The 22,469-nt window shown below is 43.3% G+C and overlaps 1 protein-coding gene across 1 annotated transcript in view; it reads right to left on the bottom strand.

The window, feature by feature from the left end:
- Positions 1–22,469, bottom strand: part of LOC139273164 (rho guanine nucleotide exchange factor TIAM2-like) — a 418,212-nt gene that overhangs the window by 337,351 nt on the left and 58,392 nt on the right. Inside the window, exon 2 of the mRNA XM_070889673.1 lies at positions 3,006–3,175. The gene's annotated coding sequence lies outside the window, so the exon portion shown is untranslated. The remainder of the gene's footprint in view (positions 1–3,005; positions 3,176–22,469) is intronic.

Raw genomic sequence — 22,469 nt, 5'->3', positions numbered from 1 at the left:
GCTTGGATTTACCACTATCCTTAATTTCCCTTGTTAGCCATGGTTGAGCCACCTTCCCAGTTTTATTTTTACACCAGACAGGGATGTACAATTGTTGAAGTTCATCCATGTGATCTTTAAATCTGTAATTCCTGGGTTAGCAGAAGCTACACTCATATTGCCATTTGATGTTTACCACTCATTCAAAGCAACAAGTGTTCACTTGAGGTCACTGCAGACTATAGTCTCCATACAAAAGGCCTGAGGCAAGACTCCCAAAGTCACCCCAAGTATAAGGCAAATGTTCCTTACTCCACCCCCTCAGAGTACCAGACTTGGCTCATACCCCCATCAGTTCTTTTCACAGGGATCCATCTGGTCAATATACACATGGGCTCATGAATCATTATAGCTCTGCAGTAGCTGCAGGTGACCAACTGTTTGAAACCACAGGGGTGATGTAAATCAGGCTCAAGACCAGCTCAAGCCGACAAAAATCAATAGGTTTTGTGAGGCGACAATAAAATGAAGTGATCAATTATGCAAGAATAAAGGCAGCATGAGGTACTAAGTACTTATTTACTTCTAGCAGGTTCTGTTTAAACTTAGAACCAATACTATGATGCTTAAATTAAACATCGCTTTAAACTTCATATTTTAAACGGCCTTTAGTCAATGCTCAATATTTCACTTTTTCAGCAGTGTAATGCAAAGGCAGCAGGGTCATAAGCTGACTATTCAATTTTCTGGTTTACCTAAACTTAATTTCGAATGAACTGAACCATTACAAATATATTCAGGGCCTTGCAAAACCGAAGCAATTGCTTTCAACTTACAATTTGGTATCTGCCCAAGTTTAATCATTCCCATATTAAATGTTGTAATTTGAAGCACAGCCTCCAGTGACAATTCAACTTTGACTTTGTCCTCATCTACTACATATGCTCTTTCCCAGTTGCAATGGAGAGAATCGGTGCACCGTAAAGGGTTGAGATAAAATTCTAAAAGTGATCCTCAATTTAGGTCCAAAGCCTCATAATCGATCCTCATTTATCATACTGTGACTATGATGAAAACTTAAAAACCAGTCACCTATCCCTCTGCCTGTACATATATAACCTATCCCTCTGCCTGTGCATATGTAACCTATCCCTCTGCCTGTGCATATGTAACCTATCCCTCTGCCTGTGCATATGTAACGGTAATCCATTCAGTCATGTTCACAAAGATCCTCAACCAGGTCAGAAACACTGGCTTTCAGGAGAAGAGAGGTCACTTGTGCTGCATATATGGGCACGACACCCAGCTCCAGATTTATACTGCAACTTTAGCATTTCTAGCAACACCAAGTTGCAGGATAAGTACACCTTTTTAACCATAGCAATGCAGAGAAATCACAAGTGGAAACTCAGACTCCGCAAAAACAAAGTACTATATATTATAATAGTCTTTCACTTCTGTATTGATTTATATTTTTAAATAAAAATCAAGCTGCCTGCCCTACAGTAGTTTGCGAGACTGGATGAACATTTGATACTTAAATTAAACTCTTCTAATGTTAATACATCCATCACAAAGAATCACACAAGAGCTACAACAATCTAGATAAAGTTAACATTCTTCAATGATTTTTTCCCCCCCCCACTAAATCAACATTAAGAACCATAAATTAAGCTATTTTCAGAAAAGACCAGCCAGGATGCAAACAGCTGAAAAAGCTCTAACCCTTTTCTGCAGGGAGTGGTATTTATTTTGTTTCAAACGGGAAGTTCCCACCACAGTCAATTAGTTCCACCCACCTCTTCTTACATGTTGTGTACAGCAATCAGCACATACAATTCAAAAAGTCTAATTAAAAACAGCAAGAGTTCAAATCACTGTAGTGGACAACACTGCATCATTAGAAGTGAGTAACATTTAACTATATTTTTCATTACAGGTAGTGCTGCTTTACCAATCCACTTTTACTGACTGGAACAACCATTTCATACCCCTTTTCCTATTCAGAAAGTGTATTGTCATTTTGTTGCTTTTTTATAAATACTCTCCTCCTCACCAGACTCTGCCATAATCTCTCTGGAGTACTCTTGATGGTAGGGGAATTAAAAGCATCGAAGTATGCTGAAATAAGACCATCTTTGGATGGGAGCCTTCATCAGAACTGGCATAGATCTACATAAGAACATAAGAAAAAGGAGCAGGAGTAGGCCATACGGCCCCTCGAGCCTGCTCCGCCATGTAATACGATCATGGCTGATCCAATCGTGGACTCAGCTCCACTTCCCTGCCCGCTCTCCATAACCCCTTATTCGTTTATCATTTAAGAAACTGTCTATTTCTGTTTTAAATTTATTCCATGTCCCAGCTTCCACAGCTCTCTGAGGCAGTGAATTCCACAGATCCACAACCCTCAGAAGAAATTTCTCCTCATCTCAGTTTTAAATGGATGGCTCCTTATTCTAAGATTATGCCCTCTAGTTCCAGTCTCCCCCATCAGTGGAAACATCCTCTCTGCATCCACCTTGTCAAGCCCCCTCATAATCTTATACGTTTCGATAAGATCATCTCTCATTCTTCTGAATTCCAATGAGTGGAACCCCAACCTTCTCAACCTTTCTTCATAAGTCAACCTCCTCACCTCCAGAATCAACCTTGTAAACTTTCTCTGAACTGCCCCCAAAGCAAGTATATCTTTTCGTAATTATGGAAACTAAAACTGCACGCAGTATTCCAGGTGTGGCCTCACCAATACCCTGTATAGCTGTAGCAAGACTTCCCTGCTTTAATACTCCATCCCCTTTGCAATAAAGGCCAAGATTCCATTGACCTTCCTGATCACTTGCTGTACCTGCATACTATCCTTTTGTGTTTCATGCACAAGTACCCCCAGGTCCTGCTGTACTGCAGCACTTTGCAATCTTTCTCCATTTAAATAATAACTTGCTCTTTGATTTTTTCTGCCAAAGTGCATGACCTCACACTTTCCAACATTATACTCTGAAAGATCCCTTCTGACTGTGTCCTACCTGATAGATGTTTTGATACAAATACGATCTCCTTCAACTTAGTCTCAGTTATGTCTCATATCTTTGTTTAATGCCAGATGAATGCAAACTGTACAGTAAACTTTGCCGACCATTGCATGAACAGGAGCAAAAATAAAAAATGTTGGAAATACTCAGCTGGTCAACAGGATCTGTGGAGAGAGAGAAACAGAGTTAACGTTTCAGAACTGTTGAAAGGTCATCGACCTGAAACATTAACAGCATTTTCTGTTTTTATTTCAGATTTCCATCATCTAGTAGTATTTTGCTTTTGCATGAACAAGAGGTTTGGCATAGGCAGCAAATCACCTGGAAAGGGGTGTCTGACCCTCCAGACAATACATATAGGCTAATCAGGACATTACATGAAAACTACCCTGTGTCATCTTGCAAAGGATTACTGAAATCCTTGTATAATAAGTAGTCATATTGTTTTAAAAGCAGATTGGCTTTAAATGGCAAAGTCCTTATTGACATGGGTTCAGGAATAACTGCCTTAACTACCAAAATTTGTTGGAGGTATTCCCACTTACAGGGCCCAAGTTTCCACAAGAAAAAAAACGGGCGCCCCTCCGAGCTGGGCGCCCGTTTTTCGCGCCTAAAAAAATCCTCGGTATTCTCCACCTACTTACAGGTCCTCTGGCCCTTGGCGCAGCCAGCACGAGCTGTGGGGGGGGCGGAGCCAGGTCCCTGCGCTGAAAACAGTGCCGGGACCTCTGCACATGCGCGCTACAGTCGGCACGCAAGTGCAGTAGCTCCAGGCACCGAACTGTGTGGGAGGGGCCCGAAGCACGCAACCCCTAGCCCTGGCTGAATGGCCTCACTGGGGCTGCGTGAATACGGCTCCTCGGCAGCTCCCTCTCCCCCCCCGCCGACCAGATATCTCTCTCCCTCTCCCTCCCTCCCTCCCCCCTCAGTGGCACAAACGGCTGCAGAATTCTCCCTGGCTGAAGCACTTTCACACAGGTAGGAAGATGGTTTATTTAATCTTTTCTTGGCTTATAAATGTTTATTCAGGTTGGATTTATTTGTATAATGTTTGTAGAAGTATAAATAAGGATTTATTGTCGAATTTAATGACTTCCCTTCCCCCCCTCTCGTTCTGGACACCTAATTTGTAACCTGCGCCTGATTTTTTAATGTGTAGAACAGGTTTTTTCAGTTCTACAAAAATCTTCACTGGCGCCATTCTACTTTAGTTTGGAGTACATTTTCACTGTGGAAACTTTCAAATCAGGCGTCAGTGGCCGGACACGCCCCCTTTTGAAGAAAAAATTCTGTTCTAAAGTAGAACTGTTCTACCCGACTAGAACTGCAGAAAAAAAAATGTGGAGAATTGCGATTTCTAAAATAGTCCGTTCTCCACCAGTTGCTCCTAAAAATCAGGCGCGAATCATGTGGAAACTTGGGCCCAATAATGCTACTTTTTTTCTTCTTCCTCTTATTGATATCTTTGTTGTGTTCTGTGGCTAGTGCAAAATGTCTAGGCAAGTTTTAAAATTAAAAAAGATGGTCATATCATGATTACATAAACATGTGGCCCCACGCACTTGAACATGTTTCAGCCAGGTCTCATGCACAAAGACACCCTTCCTGAAGCAATGTGAATGGCTCTAGTATATGGCTGTGCTACCCTTTTATACTGCTTCCAAAACTGCACTGGTAAAAAGCAATATAACTGTGGTCTTAGTTACTAACTGTACAGTAGTAAGCAGTTTTATCTCTGTTCCCCCCTCCTCTCCTTGTGAAGTCATTGACTCTTTCCTGGAGTATAGTTCCAAAGTTGCAAGTGGCTCTGTGGCACTCTTCCTAGGTGACCATTGTTTAATCCAAGAGCCTGAACAGGGAGCGTCAGTGGGTATGGAACTTCGGAGTACATGGCAACCATGCACCTATACTTACTCAGTCTCCATACTCTCCCATTTCCAGCAGAGGCTGCTGAATGGTGAGGAGCAGCAATCCTGGCTGATTTCCCACTCTTCAGACAGGGGCACCGAGGCTAACTGTAGCAGAGTTACCATTACATCCACTTGGTCGACTAACCCAACCCACACTGGATATTGAACCTACAACTTTCCTTGTCTGCATAGTTTATCTACCTAGGTTTCAGTTATACTGCATTTTTAATATTTCTGAAAAGTGTTTCTGGATGCACATCATTGCAAAATTAACAGGACAATTCAGGAAACTCCCAGGTGCACTCCAGTTGAGAGATGAGATCTCCCCTCCAGTAGCCTGCCTCTTACTGGGTTGAATCTGTAGCAGCTGCAGTGCAACCACAGTCCCTTCACTGGTTAAACTCAATGAGCTACCAGGGAAAGCACTAAACTGCTCTGCCTACTGAACAACTCCTTGGGACTGCATCATCCTTTAAAACCAAGCAGCTTACGGTACTGTTATAAACTGTTCATAAATTCCATAACAAGGCAATTCACAGCTTGGCAGCTCAGCCTCAGGTAGGATATCAACGTTATTCTGCTGGGAAAGGCCAAATGACAAAGGAACCAGGTTGTAGTTTAAACTGTTCATTAGTCATTGTACAAAGCAATATACAAGTACAAATATTAAAAGAAGTTAATAACAAGAACTTATTATACAGTAAAATTCTTGAACGTGCATGAGCTGAACTGGAAGGTTCTTATTTCCACTTTTCCTAAAGTGTTAATTTAACTGGCAGAGTCCAAATAAAATAAGCAAGCAGGAACCTCTACATTCACTTTCATTGTTTTCAACAATAGTCTATAATGGCCCTACACAGTTAAGTAAAGGAAGTCAGCACGACCTCAAAGTCACTTATTCTTCAATGAAAATTAATATGCTCTTAAAATGCACTTAATGCAAGCTCTCGTTTTCAGATAATGTACACTGGAATTTTAAAAAAGGTTTTAAAGTGCAATGCAACTTAATTCCCCCTCCCCAGCCCAGCTTTTAATCTGAACCACATTACTGTGATAAAGAAGGGAGGAGAGAGAGCAACAGGAGATAGTTACCTCCAAAGCAGTGTGACACACTGCCCAGAAACCAGCCCAGCAAAACTCCAGATTTGATTTTCTTCATCCCTCCTTTCCACTCCTTCCCAAAACAGGGAGGGGGTGGAGGAGAGAGAAACCTATCAGCATACAGCACTCCCCACAGACCTGAAATCACACTATTAGTTAATGCCATAAAATATGCTCTAATTAAAAAGACTTAGAAAAGTATTGAGGCAATTATTTGCCACGAGCTGTCCGAGGCCAATGACAGTACCACAGCTATTCGGAAAGCAAAAGCTGTGGATGCTCGAAATCCGAAACAAAACCCGAAAATGCCGGAAACACACATCAGGCCAGGCAGTACCTGTAGAGGACAGGCGAGCTGATGTTGCAGGTATGGATCCTTCACAACAGTTCGGATGAAGGGTGAACATCTCACTTATTTTGCCTGGCTCCACAGAAAGTTTGCTTCCGAGCGCTCTGTACATGTATGCATACATGGGCATGCTAAACTGCCCTCTTCCCTGATTGGTTAAAATTTTAAATGTTGAGAACGTGCAGTTAGGTGTATCCACACAGTATTAACTCTAGATCAGTAGTGGGGTTCACTGAATTGGAGCCGTACCCTATTTGGCATGAAATCCAAGCAGTGCAAGACTCCCTCCTACAGAATGTCTTGGACTACCATGTCTTTGGAGTCAGATCTAGCCCTGACGCCAGACTGTACTACTACTTTGGCATCAGAAACAGTTTTGCAATGGTGCTAAAGTAGGAGAACACACATTCTATAACTAAGAGCTGATGACATGCAAGCTGTTATTGCCAAGTACACTCTGGGACTCCAAAGTATAAGTTGATAATAGTGTTTAGTCATGCAATGCAAAATAAACCCAACAATAAGTTTGCATAATACATGTTTAAGATTAAGAGATACCAGAGTTTCCTCTGTGGAGAATGCACTAGCTATGCTGTACAGGGATTAACGAGCTCACATAAGCAGGTGCTGATTACTAATAATGTGCCATTGTTGTCCGGCACAATTGAATCACCCAATAGTATTTTAAACAAAGCCATTTATTAATATCAGTGACTTTACATAGATCACAAAGTCACTTCTTTGTTGTGGCCATCTTCCAATTACGGATAACATAATAATTACATTATATGCCTTTTGTTCCCTGCAGTATTATACACAGCAGCGTTAAAAGGCATAGATGTCACACAAACAGATGTAGTCTGGATCACTTTGATAAAGTTTAGCTTTAGGCAAATACAAAATTATATATATTGTGAAAACATTAACCTCTTTAGCAGTCAATGACAACTATAAGATTAGTGGCACTGTTCCTGCAGAGATATGAAAAAGCCTATTTTACATTGATCAGATGGGACTACCTCCTGGAGAGGAATTACTGCCAGCAGCATAGAGAGTGAAAGCTAAGGGAGTGGCTATGCCGCCGAGTTACGGGAACTGGGCCCGTGTCTACAATTACCATACAATTCGCAATTTATACTAAGTAGGATGGCACAAAGCAAAAATTCTAGGTACCAGGGATAAAACTGCTACTACAAGGGTGTGTGTTGCAATTCGATATAAAACATTATGGAATACTTCCTCTGGAAGGTCCCATTTGCCAATTACTGATTTGGCCATGCATACATGTCCATATGCACGATTTGACAAAATACAACAGCTCAGAAGTCATGAACAAACATTCTACTTTGCTAGTGAATAAGATTTCATTCCCAGACCAAGTTTCCTTCCCTCCGGCTCTGCTGTCTTTGATGTTTCTGTGCACCTAGATGGGATCTTCCTCAATGTCAAAAAGGCAGCCTGTTTCTAACTAGTGATGCCAAAAATACGTTGCTGAGCTGTATGGCTGAGCCGAGACATCTGTCCACGAGGCCTGGAGCAAAGATGTTGCATCTGGCCTAAATGGAGGCTCATGAATCCCATCCCTTGCACCCGAGTTCAGCCAAGTTTGTAGATCAGGATGACTTGGCCAAAAATGACTGCAAATAATTTACTCACTTAACTTTTAAGTTCCTGATTGTGTTGCCATTTTTTGAGTCTGACGGCAGCGGTGCAGCATTGGAGGAAGTGTCATGTCTGTTCTGTGACAAGTCAGTCAAATCTGAACTTCTATCCGGGTGAATCCCCTTGCCCTTACCAACTCTCCCTGCCTGGCCAATACAGCCCAAGCAACATCCATTTATAATTAACGTTATTCAGTGGTTGGGCAGGTCAGGCACAACGCTCCCCCAAGCAGCTTCTTGGTGCCTCCTGCAACACTCCAGTTGTTCAGTTTACTTTACGGGTTGCTCTTCCTGTAGCTTTGTCAAATGAGTCCCCTGAACACTAAAGCTACATTTATACTATGGTCTACTCCTGAGAATTTGAATTTTGGTTTGCACAAATAGAAATGAAAAAGATCTAATAATTCACACTATCCAACTTTGAAGCTGTAGCTGCAGACATTTTGCATTTCTTTGTTCACTAAATACTATACAGTTCTGTTTTCCAACCGCAGTGCCAAACTTAAAACACCCAACTAGGCCTCCAAGTCAAGCTGGACTGCCAAGCAGGAGACTCTCCACAGGCTGAAACACTTGCTGCTAGTCTCCTTTCTTCTTCCCTCAAGGGGATGAAAACTCCACGCTTACACATGAATGGTAAATTAACTGGGATCGAAACCTGAGCCAAACATGTTCCCTACAGGACCTGCAGTTATATATGAGACTTGAGAGATTTTTCAAAGCTGACCTAGAATGATTAAACTGGACTTAAAGGTTAGCAAGATACAATATCTAAAAAAAAAATGCATAACTCATTTTGTGAAAACATGAAATTCCAATGAATTTCACAAGTGAGAATACTTCAAACAGTGGTTGCAGAAATCCCAGGATACTGCTCAATATATGATGTTTTAAAATGCAATGCCTTACAAATGCTGCAGTGTCTAGCAATTTATTCACAAACATTTGCACAAAAAAATAATTTGTAAGGAACTATCATGAATAGGGCATCTGAATCAATGGCTTGTTCGATATTGCCAGACTGAAACAGGTAAATCGCACAATAGAGTTATGCTTCCAGTTGTACTTCTCTGCACCTTGCATGGAGTTTAGCCAGGAGCGCTCTCAATATGTGCTGACAATGTCAGCTTTAGCTCAGTGGGTAGCACTCGCGCCTCTGAGTCAGAAGGTTGTGGGTTCAAGGACTTGAGCACAAAAAAAAAATCTAGGCTGACACTACAGTGCAGTGCTGAGGGAACACTGAAGTGCTGTCTTTCAGATGAGACGTTGCAAACAGAGCCCCGTTTGCTCTCTCAAGTGGATGTAAAAGATCCAATGGCACTATTCCGAAGGAGCGCAGGGGAGTTACCCCCGATGTCCTGGTCAATATTTATCTCTCAATCAACATAATAACATAGATTATCTGGTAATTATCATATTGCTGTTTGTGGAAGCTTGCTTGTGCACAAATTGGCTGCCACGTTTCCCACATTACAATTGTGACTACACTCCAAAAGTGCTTCATTGGCTGTAAAGCGCTTTGGGACGTACAGTGGTGATGAAAGATGTTATTATAAATGCACGTCTTTCTTTTACATGCATGAGCAGAGCTCTACTCACCACCAGTAATTTTTATTAATATTTTGTATGTACAAGCAGGAGCAGCCATACACCATACATCAAAAATACACTGTTCAGTTTATGTAAAATTGGTTTTATACCCCATTCAATGTTATGACATCATTTGCAAATCCACAGCGGTTTGAAACACCCACTGGAGGAGGTTTCATTCTCAGGCTAAGTTTCCTTCCTTGTCTCTGCTCTCTAGGTTTCTGTGTATGCTTATCATTTCATCATAGGCGGTCCCTCGAAATCAAGGAAGACTTGCTGCCATTCAAAAAAAGTTCTCAGGTGATTGTACAGTCCAATACGGGAATTACAGTCTCTGTCACAGGTGGGACAGACAGTCGTTGAAGGAAAGGGTGGGTGGGGAGTCTGGTTTACTGCACGCTCCTTCCGCTGCCTGTGCTTGTTTTCTGCATGCTCTCAGCGACGAGACTCGAGGTGCTCAACGCCCTCCCAGATGCTCTTCCTCCAATTAGGGCAGTCTTTGGCCATGGATTCCCAGGTGCCGATGGGGATGTTACACTTTATCAAGGAGGCTTTGAGAGTGTTCTTGAAACGTTTCCTCTGGCCATCTGGGGAACGCTTGCCGTGTAGGAGTCTTGTGTTGGGCATGTGGACAATGTGGCCCGTCCAACGGAGTTGGTAGAGTGTGGTCAGTGCTTCGATGCTGGCCTGATCGAGAATACAGACGTTGGTGCATCTCTCCTCCCAGGGGATTTGCAGGATCTTGCAGAGACATCGTTGGTGGCATTTATCCAGTGATTTGAGGTGTCTTCTGTATATGGTCCATGTCTCAGCCGTATAGGAGGGCGGGTATCACTACAGCCCTGCAGACCATAAGCTTGGTGCCAGATTTGAAGGCCTGGTCTTCAAACACTCACTTCCTCAGGTGACCGAAGGCTGCGCTGGCACACTGGAGGCTGTGTTGGACCTCGTTGTCGATGTCTGCCCTTGCTGATAGCAGGCTCCCGAGGTATGGACAGTGGTCCACGTTGATTTTGATGACTGGGGGGCAGTGGGTTCAGGTTGGTGGAGGACCTTTGTCTTACAGATGTTTAGTGTAAGGCCCATGCTTTCATACGCCTCAGTGAAGGTGTTGACGATGGCTTGGAGTTCAGCCTCTGAATGTGCAGAGACGCAAGTGTCACCCGCATACTGTAATTCGATGACAGAGGATGGAATGGTCTTGGATCTAGCCTGGATGCAACGACGGTTGAACAGGTTCCCACTGGTTCTATAGTTTAGTTTCACTCCAGCGGAGAGCTTGCTGAGAATGAGATGGAGCATTGCAGCGATGAAGATCGAGAAGAGGGTTGGCGCGATGGCGCAGCCCTGCTTGACCCCGGTCCGGATGTGGATTGGGTCTGTGGTGGATCCATTGGTCAGGATCACGGCTTGCATGTCGTCGTGGAGCAGGCGGAGGATGGAGACAAACTTTTGGGAGCAGCCGAAAGGGAGGACGACGCTACATAGTCCCTCGCGGTTAACAGTGTCAAAGGCCTTTGTGAGGTCAAAGGCGGCCATGTACAAGGGTTGGTGCTGTTCCCTGCATTTCTCTTGCAGTTGTCACGCCATTAAGATCATGTCCATTGTACCCCGTAGTGGACAGAATCCACATTGTGACTCTGGGAGAAGTTCTACAGCCACACGGAGAAGACTGTTGAGGAGGATTCCAGTGATGACTTTCCCAGTGGCCAACAACAGGGAGATTCCTCTGTAGTTGCCGCAGTCGGACTTGTCCCCTTTTTTAAAGGCGGTCACAATTACGGCATCTCAGATCTCCAGGCATGCTCTCCTCCTTCCAGATGAGAGAGATGAGGCCATGCATTCATGCCAACAGTGCCTCTCCGCCATACTTTAGTGCCCCAGCGGGGATTTTATCTGCTCCTGATGCCTTGTTCTTGAGCTAATGGATGGCCTTTTCTACCGCGTCCAGGGCAGGGGTTTTGCTGAGATGGTGGCGGGTAGCATGCTGCGGGATGGATTCGAGGACACTCGTGTCAAAAGCAGAGTCTCGATTAAGGAGATCTTCAAAGTGCTCCTTCCAGCGGATCCTGACTGCCTCGGTGTCCTTGATGAGTATTTCCCCGTTCTTGGCCAGCAGTCGGGTGGGGCATTGGGTGCTTGGGCTGTCGGTGGCCTTGACTGCGGTGAAGAATCCTCGCACATCATGGCTGTCAGCCAACTGTGGAATCTCCTGTGCTTTCTCCACCCACCATCTATTCTTTAGGTCGCAAGTTTTTTGTTGGGCTTATCATTTAGTTGTTATATGTGCCGATACATCTTTCTCCATTTGTCAATCTGTATGACATACATGTCATTTTTTTCAGCTTTGCTTTTTTTCTCTTCTTCCTGATGTTATAGAAACATAGAAAATGGGTGCAGGAGTAGGCTATTCAGCCCTTTGAGTCTGCACCACCATTCAATAAGATCATGGCTGATCATTCACCTCAGTACCCCTATTTTTTCCCCTTTAACACTCACTCAGTACTTTCTTGAAAATCCATTTTTAATTCAAATTTACTGTTCAATTTTCCATTCCTCGCTTTGCAGCTGCAGTTAGAAGTAGGGGAAAAGAATGGAGATATTGATTGGGTTGAGTCTGGCAGAGAGATGGAGTTGATCTCTGCAGCACATTTAGTAATCAATTACTCCAGCCAAGCAGGTTTGCAATACTCCAGAATATGGTTGATCAGCCAGCTGGTTCATTGATGGGACCTAGAAGGTTACATCCATGAGTAGGGCTGGAATTCTGCCCACATGGCTCCAGAAAACCTTGTAATCCATAGCTGGACAGGCAATAGTGAGGCAGCAAGAGGTGAGGTTTTAACCCTGCGCATACATGGCGGTCCCATCAGTGGCAGAGCCTTCAGTTATTATGTCCCTGTTTATACCCTCTACATTTCTTCCCTACCTCAAATGCCTCCTTAAATCCTATTTTGTGAACTATATCTTCGGTAACCTCCTCTAACTCATCTCCCAATTCTGTTTGCTGTCCATTCTCCCTCTTCGGCACTGTGGGATGTTTCACTCCTTGAAAAAGTGTCATACACATGCAAGTAGGTGTATTTGTAAAAGATTAGAAAGATGATCCACAGTACACCATTTACAGAGACAAAGATAAAATTCATACCAAAGTCTGGCTCTTCCTTTCTTTTTGCCACCAACATGAAGCAGCTCAAATTATTTAGTTATGAATCAAAACTCTGTCAACAAGACCCATTTCAGAGCTAACTTTTACCACAAGACAGATTTGCATGTATGCAGATATCAGTCGATAAAAACCGTTGCTCGACTCATATACTGCTACCTAGTGAGTTTCCAGCATTTCTCAAGAGAAGTTTGTATCATTCCATCACAATATCCTGCTTCCCATGCTCTTATAAACTGACCTCATGTAGTTGCTTTTTAAACCAAGACCAAAATCAGGCAGGATTCTTGTCGGGTTTCTATTGGTAATTTCAGTCTTACTGTGTCACAAAACCATTACAATGACCCTCACAATCAAAAAAAAACAGGTTAAGTGTTAAGAAGAAAGATACCATTCTCCAACAAATTTATCCCAGAATAGCTGAGCCATATAGACAAGCAGGCGCCAGTTTCGGCTGCTGGCCTGTGTTAGGTTAGCTGATCTCATTTACAGCAGCGATAGAAATGCTAGAATTGACTTCAGCTCTCCAGATTAAGGAGGAGAAAATTGGCCAGGATCTCCACTCCCAATCGCTATCCAGCAACTGCAGCTAGATGTGTGAAAGTTGAATAGAGACAGGACTGGGTTCCATCTGTGATGACCTACACCCCACCGCCCAAATCATAGATAATGGCCAGTAATCAATAGGTGGCTCCCATCTGTGGGTAGTTATCTCAGCAAGAAGTCAACACCTCAGGAGAGAAGGTGGGGAGAAAAGTGGCAAGGAGACAGGAAGAAATTATTTCTTTTTTTAAAAAGTAGGCTTACAATCTAGGTTGTTATACAGAATTTTATATGTCTTCAAAGATTTTAATACCTTAGTCTTCTAGTGTATCGTCCAGCTCGGTGGTACTGCACTTGCCAGGTTCCATTCTTATCTATCTAATCATAGCCAGAAAATCACTTTCAATGCCTTCTCTTCCTACTCCCACATCATTACCTCTGGTGTTCCTCAAGGATCTATCCTTGGCCCCCTCCTATTTATTTCTCATCGATATGCTGCCCCCTGGCGATATCGTCTGAAAGCACAGCGTCAGTTTCCACATGTACGCTGTTGACACCCAGCTCTACCTCACTACCACTTCCCTCAACCCCTGCTTGGTCTCGAAATGGTCAGATTGTTTGTCCTACATCCAGTTCTGGATGAGCAGAAATTTTCTCCAATGAAATATTGGGACCAAAGCCATTGACTTTGGTCCCTGCCACAAACTCCGTTCCCTAGCCACCGACTCCATCCCTCTCCCTAGCATCTGTCTGAGGCTGAACCAGACAGTTCGCTTGCAGCCACATATCCTCAGCATAACTAAAACTGTCTATTTCCACCTCCATAACATTGCCCGTCTTCACCTCTACCTCAGCTCATCTGCTGCTGAAACCCTCATCCATGCTTTTGTTCCTCTTGACTTGACTACTCCTGGCTGGCTTCCCAGAATTCTACACTATGTAAACGTGAGGTCATCCAAAACTCAGCAGCCCGTGTCCTAACTTGCACCAAGTCCCGTTCACCCATCTTCTCTTCTCTTCTCTTCTCTTCTGAGGCAGCCCCTCGGAGTCGAGGATAACTTGCTTCCACACTAAAATGAGTTCTCATGTGTCTGAAAAGTCCTATGCAGGATCTACAGTCTCTGTTACAGGTGGGGCAGATGGTGGTTGAAGGAACAGGTGGGTGGGGTGCCTGGGTGGCCATGCGCTCCTTCCGCTGTTTATGGTTGGCTTCAGCTTGCTCCCAGCGTAGAGACTAGAGGTGTTTGGCGCCTTCCCGGATGCATTCCCTCCACTTTGTGTGGTCTTGGGCCAGGGATTCCAGGGTGTCGGTGGGGACGTTGCACTTTTTCAAGAGGCTTTGAGGGTGTTCTTGAAGCATTTCCTCTGCCCACCTGGGGATCGCTTGCCATGTGCTCGTCACCCTGTGCTTTCTGACCTACATTGGCTCCCAGTTAAGCAACGCTTAGATTTCAAAATTCTCATCCTAGTTTACAAATCCCTCCATGGCCTCACCTCCCCCATCTCTAATCTCTTTCTGCCTCACAACACCACCCCGCCCCCGCCCGCGGGAAATATCTGTTTTCCTCACATTCTGCACTTGAGCATCCCTGATTCTAACTGCTCAGCCATCGATGGCCGTGCCTTCAGCTGCCTGGGCCCTAAGCTCCTGAACTCCCTCCCTAAACCTCTCTTTCCTCTTTTAAGTCGCTGCTTAAAACCTATCCCTTTGAACAAGCTTTTGTTCATCAAATCTACGTAGGGTAAATAAGATCAGAGAACTAAACAGGTGGCTCAAAGACTGGTGTGGGAGAAATGGGTTTTGGTTTGTGGGATACTGGCACCAGTACTGGGGTAAGAGGGAGCTGTTCCATTCGGACAGGCTCCAGTTACACCCTGCTGGGACTAGCGTCCTGGCGAATCAAATAACTAGGGCTGTAGAGAGGGCTTTAAACTAATTAGTGGGGCGGGGGGGTGAAGGTTCAGGTGAATGAAAATTTAACAAGTCAAAGAATAAGGAGAAGACAATAGAGCAGGGTAGCATTGGGAGAAATGAAAACCAGATGGTGCCAGGAAGGGACAGAATGTATAAACATAAAGGTGAAGAAGAAAGTGGGGTCAAAGCAGGAAAAAAAAACGGTAAAAAACCAAAATTTAAAAGCTCTTTATCTGACTGCACGTAGCATTCGTAACAAAATAGATGAGTTGACGGCACAAATAGATACAAATGAATATGATCTGATAGTCATTAAAGAGACGTGGTTGCAAGATGACCAAGGCTGGTAAATAAATATTCAGAGGTATTTAACAATTTGGAAGGACAGACAGAAAGGAAAAGGAGGTGGGGAGCACTGTTAATAAAGGACGTTAGTGAGAAACGATAATTGGCACAGAAGATCAAGATGTTGAATCAGTTTGGGTGGAGATAAGGAATAATAAGGGGAAAAAGTCACTGGTGGAAGTAATGTATAGCCATTAGAGATGTGGTTGCAAGGTGACCAGGACTGGGAATTAAATATTCAGGGGTACTTGACAATCCGGAAGGACAGACAGAAAGGAAAAGGAAGTGGGGTAGCTCGATTGATAAAGGATGGAATCACTACAATAGTAAGAAGAAACAATATTGGTTAAAATGATCAGGATGTTGAAACAGTTTGGGTGGCGATAAGGAACAGCAAGGGAAAAATATCCCTGGTGGGCACAGTCTATAGGCCCCCGAACAGTAGCATCTCTGTTGGTCGGAGCATGAACCAGGAAATAGTGGGCTATTAAAAATGGAACAGCAATAATCATGGGTGATTTTAACCTCCATATTGATTGGACAAATCAAATTGGTCAGGGTCGCCTTGAGGAGGAGTTCATTGAGTGCATAAGGGATGGGTTCCTGGAGCAGTATGTAACAGAACCAACCAGGGGGCAGGCTATCGTAGATCTGGTCCTGTGCAATGAGACAGGATTAATAAACAATCTCCTAGTAAAGGATCCCCTTGGAATGAGTGATCATAGCATGGTTGAATTTAAATTCAGATGGAGGGTGAGAAAGTTGGATCGCTAACCAGCGTGCTAAGCTTAAATAAAAGAGACTATGAAGGTATGAGGGCAGCGTTGGGTAAAGTGGACTGGGAAAATAGACTAAAGTGTAGGACGGTTGATGAACAGTGGTTACATTTAAGGAGATATTTCACAACTCTAAAGAAAAATATATTCCAGTGAGGAGGAAAGGGTGCAAGAGAAGAGATAGCCATCCATGACTAACTAAAGAAATAAAGGATGGTATCCAATTAAAAACAAGGGCACACAAATTGGCGAAGACTAGTGGGAGGACAAAAGACTGGGAAGCTTTTAAAAGCCAGCAAAGAATGACTAAAAAAATGATTAAGAAAGGGAAGATAGATTATGAAAGTAAACTAGCACAAAATATAAAAACAGATAGCAAGAGTTTCTATAGGTATATAAAAAGGAAAAGGGTGGCTAAAGTAAATGTTGGTCTCCTAGAGAACGAGACTGGAGAATTAGAAATGGGGAACATGGAGATGGCAGAAAGTCTGAACAAATATTTTGTATCGGTCTTTACGGTAGAGAACACTAACAATATTCCAACAGTGGATAGTCAAGGGGCTATAATGGGGGAAAACTTAACACAATCACAATCACTAAGGAGGTGGTACTCAGTAAAATAATGGGACTAAAGGCAGATAAATCTCCTGGACTGGATGACTTGCATCCTAGGGTCTTAAAAGCAGTAGCGGCAGGGATTGTGGATGCATTGGTTGTAATTTACAAAAGTTCCCTGGATTCTGGGGAGATCCCAGCAGATTGGAAAACTGCAAACGTAATGCTCCTATTTAAAAAAGGAGGCAGACAAAAAGCAGGAAACTATAGATCAGTTAGCCTAACATCTGTGGTTGGGAAAATGTTGGAGTCCATTATTAAAGAAACAGTAGCAGGACATTTGGATAAACAAAATTCGGTCAGGCAGAGTCAGCATGGATTTATGAAGGAGAAGTCATGTTTGACAAATTTGCTGGAGTTCTTTTGAGGATGTAACGAACAGGGTAGATAAAGGGGAACCAATGGATGTGGTGTATTTGAACTTCCAGAAGGCATTTGACAAGGTGCCACATAAAAGGTTACTGCACAAGATAAAAAGTCACGGGGTTAGGGGTAATATATTAGCATGGATAGAGGACTGGCTGGCTAACAGAGAACAGAGAGTCAGGATAAATGGTTAATTCTCTGGTTGGCAACCAGTAACTAGTGGGGTGCCGCAGGGATCAGTGCTGGGATCCCAACTATTTACAATCTACATTAACGACTTGGAAGAAGGGACTGAGTGGATCGTAGCCAAGTTTGCTGACGATACAAAGATGGGAGGAAAACACACGAAATCTGCAAAGGACATACAGGCTGAGTGAGTGGGCAAAAATTTGGCAGATGGAGTATAATGTTGGAAAGTGTGAGGTCATGAACTTTGGCAGAAAAAAAAATCAAAGAGCAAGTTATTATTTAAATGGAGAAAGATTGCAAAGTGCCACAGTAGAGGGACCTGGGGGTACTTGTGTATCAAACACAAAAGGATAGTATGCAGGTACAGCAAGTGATCAGGAAGGCCAATGGTATCATAGCCTTTATTGCAAAGGGGATGGAGTATAAAAGCAGGGAAGTTTTGCTACAGCTATACAAGATATTGGTGAGGCCACACCTGAAATAATACGTGCAGTTTTGGTTTCCATATTTACAAAAGGATATACTTGCTTTGGAGGCAGTTCAGAGAAGGTTCACTAGGTTGATTCCGGGGATGAGGGAGTTGTCTTATGAGGAAAGGTCGAGTAGGTTGGGCCTCTACTCATTGGAATTCAGAAGAATGAGAGGTGATCTTATTGAAACGTGTAAGATTATGAGGGGGCTCGACAAGGTGGATGCAGAGAGGATGTTTCCATTGATGGGGGAGAGTAGAACTAGAGGGCATACCTTAGAATAAGGGGCCACCCATTTAAAACAGAGATGAGGAGGAATGTCTTCCGTCAGAGAGAGGGTTGTAAATCTGTGGAATTCGCTGCCTCAGAAGCTGGGACATTGAATACATTTAAGACAGAAATAGACAGTTTCTTAAAAGATAGGGGGATAAGGGGTTATGGGGAGCGGGCGGGGAAGTGGAGCCGAGTCCATGATCAGATCAGCCATGATCTTATTGAATGGCAGAGCAGGCTCTGGGGGCTGTATGGCTTACTCCTGTTCCTATTTCTTATGCTCTTATAGGCACCTAACAGTAGCTACACTGTTGGATGGAGTATACATCAAGAAATAATGCGAGGCTTGTAAAAGAGGAACGGCAATAATTATGGCGATTTTAACCTTCATATTGATTTGACAAAGCAAATTGGCCAGGGTAGCCTTGAGGAAGAGTTTATAGAGTGTATCTGGGATAGTTTGTTTTATGTATTTAACTATGTAATACTTGCCACCAGAGGGCGTAACTGTTGGAGTCCTACTGGTCACCTGCACACACATGTAGGGCCAGTATAAAAGGTTGGCTGGCATGTTGTTTAGGCACTCTGGAGTTGTAATAAAGACGACTAAGGTCACGCTAAGTTGAGCTTGCAGTACTCAGCCTCGTGGAGTTCTTCTATACATAACAGTTTCCTTGTACATTGCAGAACCAACCAGGGGGGCAGGCTATCTTAGATCTGGTACTGTGTAATGAGGCAGGATTAATAAATGATCTCCTAGTAAAGAATCTTCTAGGAAAAAGTGTCATAGCATGGCTGAATTTCAAATTCTGTTGAAGGGTGAGAAAGTTGGATCTCCAACCAATGTCGTAAGCTTAAATAAAGGAGACGACAAAAGGTATGAAGGCAGAGTTGGCTAAATCGGACTGGGAAAATAGATTAAAGTATTGGACAGTTGATGAGCAGTAGCAGACATTTAAGGAGATATTTCATAACTCGCAACAAAAATATATCTCAATGAAAAGTAAAGACTAAGAGAAGGGATAACCATCTGTGGCCAACTAAGGAAATAAGGGATGGTGTCTGTTGTGTATGCATGTTGATGTATGTACTGGAACACTAGACCACTGAATGTACCTTCACCCTGTATACACTATACCTGTACCACCAGAGGTGCTGCTGCTGGAGACCTAAGGGTCACCTGTACACTGCAGGTAACCAAGTATAAAAGGGAGCTCACCTCTTGGTGTCCTCACTCTAGGAGCTGCATTAAAGGACTACGGTCACTACAGTTCAAGTACTATACCCTTACCTCATGGAGTCGTTATTAGAGTGCTTGCATATACTACAGTATCAAATTGAAAACAATGGCATACAATATGGCCAAGACTAGCGGGAAGCCAGAGGATTGGGAAACTTTTAAAAGCCGGCAAAGAACGACTAAAAAATGATACCAAGGGGGAAGATAGACTATGAAAGCAAACTAACACGAAATATAAAAACAGATAGTAAGAGTTTCTACAGATACATAAAAAAAAAGAGTAGCTAAAGTAAATGTTGATCCCCCAGAGGATAAGACTGGGGAATTACCAATGGGGAACAGGGAAATGGCAGAGGCATTGAACAAATATTTTGTATCAGTCCTCAAGGTAGACGACACTAAAAACATCCCAATAGTGGATAATCAAGGGGCTATAGGGAGGGAGGAACTTAATATAAGCACTATCACTAAAGTAGTAATACTCGGTAAAGTACCCTGGACCTGATGGATTACATTCTAGGGTCTTAAAAGAAGTGGCTGCAGAGATAGTGGATGCCTTGGTTGTAATCTACCAAAATTCCCTGGATTCTGGAGAGGTCCCAGTGGATTGGAAAACCGCAAATGTAACGACCCTATTTAAAAAAGGAGACAGACAAAAAGCAGGAAATTATATAATAGTTAGCCTAACATCTGTCGTTGGGAAAATGCTGGAGTGCATTACTAAGGAAGCAGTAGCAGGACATTTGGAAAAGCATAATCCAGTCAAGCAGAGTCAGCATGGTTTTATGAAAGGGAAATCACGTGTGACAAATTTGCTGTAGTTCTTTGAGGATGTAACGAGCAGGGTGGATAAGGGGGAACCAGTGGATGTGGTGTATTTGGATTTCCAGAAGGCATTCAATAAGGTGTCAAATAAAAGATTACTGCACAAGATAAAAGTTCACGGGGTTGGGGTAATATATTAGCATGGATAGAGGTTTGGCTAACAGAAAAGAGAGAGTAGGGATAACTGGGTCATTTTCCGGCTGGCAAACAGTAACTAGTGGGGTGCCGCAGGGATCGGTGCTGGGGCCTCAACTATTTACAATCTATATTAATGACTTGGATGAAGGGACTGAGTGTAATGTAGCCAAATTTGCTGATGATACAAAGATGGGTGAGAGAGCAAATTGTGAGGAGGACACACAAAATCTGCAAAGGGATATAGACAGGCTAAGTGAGTGGGCAAAAATTTGGCAGATGGAGTATAATGTGGGAAAATGTGAGGTTATCCACTTTGACAAAAAAAATAGAAAAGCAAATTATAATTTAAATGGAGAAAAATTGCAAATTGCTGCAGTACAAAGGGAAGTGGGGGGCCTTGTGCATGAAACACAAAAAAATAGTATGCAGGTAGAGCAAGTAATCAGGAAGGCAAATGGAACACTGGCCTTTATTGCAAGGGGGATGGAGTATAAAAGCAGAGAAGTCCTGCTACAACTGTACAGGGTATTGGCGAGGCCACATCTGGAGCACTGTGTACAGTTTTGGTCTCCGTATTTAAGGAAGGATATACTTGCATTGGAGGCTGTTCAGAGAAGGTTCATGAGGTTGATGACTTATGAAGCTAGGTTGAGTACGTTGGGCCTATACTCATTGGAGTTCAGAAGAATGAGAGGTGATCTTATCGAAATATGTAAGATAATGAGAGGGCTCGACAAGGTGGATTCAGAGAGGATATTTCCACTCATAGGGGAAACTAAAACGAGGGGACATAGTCTCAGAGTAAGGGACCACCCATTTAAAGCTGAGATGAGGAGAAATTTCCTGAGGGTTGTAAATCTGTGGAATTCTCTGCTCCAAAGAGCTGTTGAGGCTAGGTCATTGGATATATTTAAGGCGGAGATAGACAGATCTTTGAGCAATAAGGGAATAAAGGGTTATGGGGAGCGGGCAGTGAAGTAGAGTTGAGTCCATGATTGCATCAGCCATGATCTTATTAAATGGTGCAGCAGGCTCAAGGGACCAAATGGCCTACTCCTGCTCCTATTTCTTATGTTCTTATGTTCATCTGCCATAATTTCTTATGTGGCTCGGTGTCAATTTTTTTTGTCTTCTAACATTCCTGTGAAGCACTTTGGGATGTTTTACTATGTTAAAGGTTCTATATAAATACAAGTTGTTGTTTTATGTTTGAATCTAGGGGAGCGTCACCCCAGGCACATAAGGAAGCTGCCCACTCCCAGCCTGGCATTGCACCAAGAGGCTATACAGAATATTTTCCCATTGGCATATACTTTCAAAAAATTACATTTTGGTTATTGTTTTTGTATTTAGCTGAAAAAAAGACATTAGTGCTGTGAGATGGAATGTTTTTCCACTTCGACCACCCAGTATCAACTTCAAAACTCTCTCTATCCAACAAAGTGCTTTACACCCAACAACCCGCAAACACATGCTGCAACATAATGTGGTTTTCATTTTCCAAACCAACTATTTTCATTTTTCTTAGGAGGGCTACAAATTGCTCAAACTCACCATGCATGTATAGCTAAACAAGAGCAGAAACTTCCATCATCATAGGTAGTTCCTCGGAATCTAGGAAGACTTGCTTCCACTCTTAGCATGAGTTCTTAGGTAGCTGTACAGTCCAATACGAGAACCACAGTCTCTGTCACAGGTGGGACAGATAGTCATTGAGGGAAAGGGTGGGCAGGGAGCCTGGTTTGCCGCACACTCCTTCCGCTGCCTGTGCTTGGTTTCTGCATGCTCTCGGCGATGATACTCGAGGAGCTCAGCGCCCTCCCGAATGCACTTCCTCCATTTAGGGCGGTCTATGGCCAAGGACTCCCAGGAGTCAGTGGGGATATCGCACTTTATCAGGGAGGCTTTGAGGGTGTCCTTGTAACGTTTCCTCTGCCCGCCTTTGGCTTGTTTGCCGTGGACGAGTTCAGAGTAAAGCGCTTGCTT

This window comes from Pristiophorus japonicus, chromosome 9 (assembly GCF_044704955.1).
Source record: "Pristiophorus japonicus isolate sPriJap1 chromosome 9, sPriJap1.hap1, whole genome shotgun sequence".
Taxonomy (NCBI): Eukaryota; Metazoa; Chordata; class Chondrichthyes; family Pristiophoridae; genus Pristiophorus; species Pristiophorus japonicus.
Note: the sequence above shows the minus strand (reverse complement) of the source record. Positions and strands in the feature narration are given on the sequence as shown.